At 48.3% G+C, this 6206-nt stretch overlaps 1 protein-coding gene across 3 annotated transcripts in view; it reads right to left on the reverse strand.

Moving 5' to 3' along the window:
• The window catches only part of PLA2G7 (phospholipase A2 group VII), a 26940-nt gene extending 23749 nt beyond the window's left edge, over window positions 1–3191 (reverse strand). For 2 of the 3 annotated variants that reach the window (XM_025209588.1, XM_014522073.2), the window contains exon 1: window positions 2994–3190. The gene's annotated coding sequence lies outside the window, so the exon portion shown is untranslated. Of the gene's footprint in view, window positions 1–2993 lie in introns of all 3 variants that reach the window. The other variant, XM_006028220.3, reaches the window with a different exon arrangement.
• Between the last annotated feature and the right edge of the window lie 3015 nt (window positions 3192–6206).

Here is a 6206-nt window from a genome sequence, read left to right on the forward strand (position 1 = left end):
GGGGAAATTACTGTGAGGCCAATGCAGATTTACTGGACCTCAGATTGCAGCTAAGGCTGACCTGCACATGTGGTCAACCATTAACTTGCTCCAAACGCTGCCATACGAGTGAATGAGTTTTCCGGCTGCCGTGGCCTTTAAAAAGTATGACACCTAAAATGTAGGGTTCAAAACAGCAGTAAGGAAGGTGTCTGGAGAGGAGAGGTTAGTTTTCAAGCAGTGTCAGGGAGTGCGTGCTGGTCTAGAGCGTCAGAGTTGTCTTGGCTAAGATGAGCACTGACTCACCTGCCAGCAGCCGGAAACCTCATACTGGGGCGGGCCATTGAAACCTTAACCACAGGCTTTCGTTTTTTTACGACCTTGGCTTTCTCTGTAAACCCATTTCAGCATTTCTTAGAGAGGAAGAGTTTAGTCAGCAGGGTTAAACAGATGCTCCTGAATGAGCTGGGGAGGTGAGACTGAGGGATGTGAAGAGAGAAAATGTCCTTAAACTGCAGACTTCTGTACTGCTACGCCTGTGCACAGCTGAGCCTAATACATCCGAACGCGCAGTTTCCGTTACCTCCTCTGATGAGCAATAACATCACATGCTTTTACAACCATTTCTAACTGTTGTTTTCAAAGCCCTTGACACAGATTATGAGTGAACCAGACTTTCCTGAATACCTCTGTGATTGCCGTTACTGCAAGATCAAACAATGTAAAAGGATAGAAATATTTCTCTCTTACAGATGGGGAATGAAGCCTGAATTCACACAGGGGAGTTAGGGTCTCTGCCCTGTCAACCATCTGACTTCACCTTCCAGGTGCATTCACAGGTTCTCTGCTTAGCTAAAACCAAACCTTGCTCATGTTTCTGCTGCTATCCAAAGGGACTGTCTGGGTCCTGATAGACCCTCACTGCTCAGTGCTGATCTGATGCCTAAGCTTTGTCTGGATATAGATGGGGAATTCCTAAATCCTATCTTCCTGGCAGGGTCCAATCCAGGAGACCTGTTCAGAGCTCACCTAACCCCACGCAAAAGTGGCACTATCTCCCTTTTGCCTGGTAGTTCAGTAAGTCACTTATGGGATGTGGGCGATGATCTCCCCGTCATATGCCTTGAAGGCTGTCCTTCCACTCTGGGCGAGTGCTATCGGCTCTTTATTGTTTCTTTTAAAATTGCAGCTCATCATAAAAGATAAAAGGACTCCTTGTGTTATTACTGCTTGTTCTGCAATACCAAAACACCCCACTTACAGCTGGAAACAGACCTAGCTAACAAGCTAGCTCCCTCAGCTATTTCTAAAGCACTGGTTTTCTTGAGACATAGTGACCCTGCCCCTCCTTGGGCTGGCATGCAACACCAGCATATAAAACCTCTATGGACTCTTCTGCTTTAGTGACAAACTTTCTATCACAAAGGAAGACGATACATTAAAATGATGCTTCCCAAATTATTCTTACAACTTCTTTCTGCTTTGGGAGGTGCCAGGTCCGTATTTGGGCAATGACAGGAAATTATGGCAGTTGTTAATAGCAGGGAATGAATCTGCGCATATTAATGCGTCTTCTGGTTACCATCATGTGCCCGTTTTCTAGACTCTGCCATAAGTTATTTAAACACAGAGGGGGGGCCAGATTCTCAGTTTAGCCAGCGCTATATGACCGTAAATCCAGAGGACCCCTTAATAACGTTCTACCCCCAAGAGCCTTCAGAAAGCCAATGCTGCAGGGGGTGAGGTGCAGCCTGCTTTGCACCGAGCATTTAGGCAGCGTGTAAAGTCTGGGTTGTTAGCGTGTCTCCCTCTTTACACACCCTCCCTCAGCCAGCTTCCCTTTGCCCTAGTTTGCTCATCCGCCCTTGTCTTTCACTCTGGTTACGCAGCAAACACCAGGCACCTCTCCTACTTCCCCCTCAGCCAGGCAGAGACTTTCCCCTTGGCCAGGTGTGCGGGGTTGGCACAGGGAGGCGGTGGCCCACTGAACCTTGCAGTCAGGTGCCTTTCAGGGGATCCCAGGCCTGCTTGAACCCCCCTCTGCAGGCACAGGGAGATGCTCGCCTGCACCAGCGTTGGCAGGTCTGAAATATGAAATTATCATATTGGAAGCTCAAAATGATTGCGTTTGCTGAAAAACGATCACATCCTGAAACATATACAAAAAAGTCATCTTCTTTACTTTATATTGCTCGCTGTAACTACAGTGAGTGAGTGAGAACTAATCATCAAAGATGAAACTTTTTTGTTTCAAGGCAAGCAGCATCTAAAATGCTCACGGTGAGGGTACCAGTATGGAGATGGGTGTGCAGGCATGCGGACACATGGTGTGAGCTGTGTAATGGGTTTTTAGTGTGCTTTGATCTGCCAAGTGAGCCACAGGGGCCACTTGACAGAGTGTTGCAGTTGGAGGTATATATATGTGTGTATATATGTATGCATATGTACCTATAGAGAGAAAAAAATATTTTTGCAAACAAACCAAAACAAAAACAGGAAACCCAAAGGTCAGTTAAATCTTCCTGAGAGTGACTTGGAATTTGCATATGTTGCATTAATTAGGCGCCTCAACAATTATTGTATATTTTGAACACTTACTATTATTGATTGTACACATACAGGAGTTGAAATTATGATACAAATATGATTATTATCAGACATCTGGCAACACTGACCTGCACATACCAGTCTTCAGGGAGTGGGTACGGCAGCTTCTTGGGGGGTGGCGGATGTGGCAGGGGGTGGCTTGCTGCCAGTTTAGGGGATGAAACGATAGTCTAGGGGTAGAGGGAGCAGGTGCCACATAATATATCAGTCTTTGGGTAAGGGGATGCCAGTCTTGAAGGAGGGTGGGAGTTGGGGGAAGTTCAAGGGAGAGACCCAGCAGCTGAAAATGCCAGGCAGCGAGGCACGGTTGGTGTGTAGGCTTACAGAGCTGTTTATAAATCCCCTTCATAGCAGCTTCCCCCTCCCACTCCTTTCTCTTGCCCTCCAGCGCATCCCACCACACGTACCTTGTGTGTGCTGTCCCCTGCTCTCGGGTCTGCCTGGGGCTCACCAAGGAGCTGGGAGCCTGAGTCCTGGGGCAGCCGGGGCTCTGTGTCCCTGAAAGGCAGAGCATTTGCTGGCTGCTGCTTCTGCCCGGAGGGTGTTTCTGTTTCAGACCGCCTCTGACTCGCTTCCCACAAGGGGAGGGACTGAACTCTCCCTTCCTTCTGACACATGCATCTTTGGCCAAGCATTTCAAGCGCGGGCTGGAAAGCCAGGCAAGGTCGGTGAAGGAGATTTTCCATGAGGCACTGTACAGGAAGTTTATGAAACACAGCTGTTGGGGCCTCTGCTCAGGGCTCAGCCTTTGCAGACCAGGAATTCATGGGCATGCAACCAGGGTGGGACACTTTTGTACGTGGGTTATATGACGTCTTTGGCAGCTCTGCTGTTTCCAAGAGTGTGATGCTGGACAGTGTTGCAACTTGGATGGTAGCAGTGATCCAGCTAAAATCCCTGTATTAAATGTAGTAATTCAGCTACACGTGCTTCATTATATGCAACCAGCAGTAGCATTTAAACAGTTACTCTAAGGGTTACTGTTTTTCAAAACAGGTGTGAAACACACAGCCGGCTCAGCCTCACAGAGACGCTGTATCCAGCCAGCTAGACTGGGGCCTGGCTATCAAAAGTTGGGGTGTGTGGCTGGGGCCAGTGATCTGCTGCAGGATCTGGGGCCCCAGTGGTTATGTGATCAGGAGGACGAACGAGGCCTGACACAAATGCAGTCAACCTTTGTCTGTCACCACCACTCTGGCCCCGGGTCCTCCACTGCTAAGTCCTGCTGCCACCCCATGCTGCAGCTGCTGCTCCACATGCTCCATGCCAGAGCTGCCACGCCAGCAAGAAGCATATTCGGTGGCTGCAGCTCCAAAATGGGGCACGCAGCACGTGACAGGAGCCGGAGCTGCTGCTGCTGTGTGTACAGAGCGAGAGCTGGAGCTGCCGCAGTCACTGCCGCGTGCCAGTTGGAAGATGGAGCTGTTGCTGCTGCCATTGTGGGAGCCACCCCATGCCCTGGACTGGATCCAGCTGGTGAGGAGCCCCAGCTGTCCAGATGTGGCCTGGGGCAGCAGGTCAGTTTAACACCCGTGCTCTAAGTTATGCTAACTACATGCATTGCAGTTTGAAGTCTCTAAGCGCAGATTAGACAGACCCTTGTCTGCGAAGGTTTAGAAACCTGCCTTGGGCTAGACTAGCTGACCTGCTGCGGTTCCTTCCAGCCCTGTTTTTCTCTGTTCCTACGAGCTGGCATTGTTATAATGCTTATTAAGGACCACAGCAGCACAGCTGTTAGGTTTAAAAGCGCTCGACCAAAATGCTGACAGTTGGGTGAGCAAGAGAGAAATATTAGCTGTCCCATGCCATTTTGTCCTGCTAGTTTTCTTATGACATCTTCCTCTTCTGGACTGTCTGCTTTCCAAAAGTTTGGTCTACGTGTACCCATAAAAATAAATAATCAACTGTGCCAGCACCTATTACATAAACTATGGTAAAATTTAACATATTACAACATGACCCCTGGAGAAGGGACATCCTTGAGAAAAATACTCTGTTAATGTATCTTCCAGAACTGCAGGAAGCCTTGAGTCTCTCATGGAAAGGCAGCAAGGAGGGTAGATACTTGAACTCAGGTAGAGAGGGGTGAGTTGAGAATGAGAAACAAAGCACGAGGTTGCGTATGTCAACTTGCTCTGGGCCACTGAAGGGACAAGCGCTAGCTGTGAATGCTTGGTACTTGGTAACATAAGACATATAGGGCCCCATTAAGATATGTCAGAGGTCATAAGGGAGTCCATGAAAACAATTATTAATGTTCCCGATGGTTTAGTGACTGGGGAAGAGATGTTTGGTGATCAAAAATGGAAGAAGTTAGAGCATGACTTTGGGGCGCTTGTGTCTTGAAACAATAATTACGATGCCCCTGAACAAAGAATGGCAGGCTGGTTTTGACTACTTTTCTGGAAGGCACATGCCCCGGCAGGAGGGGATGTAATTAGAAATGCAAGGGAAAACAAGATATTCAGAAAGGCGGGCTTATTGGTTGATCAAGAAACTCATGTTGGGAGGACACCAGCATGAAATGGTGACTCCCTGCCATGGCCAAGCAATGGGCACCTCAACAATGTATATAGCCAAATAATACTGTGTGGGTATGTCTGTCTGATTGTTAGTCTCTCATTTCAGCCTGCAGTCCCACTCAGCTGTAGCTTTAACTGCTTGGATCTTCCTCCATTTGCTCTAATCAGTGGCATCTGTTCGTATTCTCCAGGTCTTTCCCAACTTCATCCTTGCATCCCAACCTTGCCCTTTTCTTTGTTGCTTTAGTTTTATTCTATGACTATAGTACTGGATTTCCTCCTTTGCTAGGCAGGACATGTGCTAGTCACCACAGTCTGGCTTCTCTGCTTCTTTCAGTAGAGGTCTTCACACCAAGACATTTCCTCATGATATCATTTCTGTATCTCTCTCTCAGGGAAGCACCTAATTTTCATCTTAGCATCCTTGTTGCAGCTTGCCCAACTGTTTTTTCATCTTTTGTAGTGTTGTTTGTTAGCACTGCTTGGTATTTGAAGTGCACGTTTAATGGCTTTCTACAATTGCTATCACCTTTGGATGTGATAAAGAAATGTAGGTACATTACTGACATCATCTGTTGAAATCCAGCTCTCCTGCCCAGGTCCCCTTTATTTCAAGCAGTCACACTCCTTTCATAAACTGTCTCTCTTTACACCTGGCTGACAAGGAGTGTCATTCTATTATATTGGGCATTGTCAGGAGTTTGGTCATACAGTCCCTGTATCTGTTCTCTGACCATCAAGCCAATCCGTCCACAACTGAGGCTGCAGCATGTGTCTGTGACATAGAGTAAGCGGGACACGCAGGCCATGTCCAGATGAGCGTGGCTGTGTGGTATGAAACATCGTAGACATGTCTGCAGTGCCACATACTGCACATTCAGGTGTTCTCTATGCTGCAGCGGAGCAGAGTGGGAGGGTGGGGTGGGGTGGGGTGCGGGGGTTTGACCCCTGGATATCCAGAGACCACATGGCACAGGCATTCTCCAGGGCAACTAGCAGTGGCACAAGGTGTCCTGCTGTTAGTTGTCCCTGGGGAACCAAATGTCCACGCTTGCGTGGACGCAGCCACAGAGTGCGGCGTCCCAGGAGACAGTCTGG

This window comes from Alligator sinensis, unplaced genomic scaffold, assembly GCF_000455745.1.
Source record: "Alligator sinensis unplaced genomic scaffold, ASM45574v1 scaffold1156_1, whole genome shotgun sequence".
NCBI classification, from domain to species: Eukaryota; Metazoa; Chordata; order Crocodylia; family Alligatoridae; genus Alligator; species Alligator sinensis.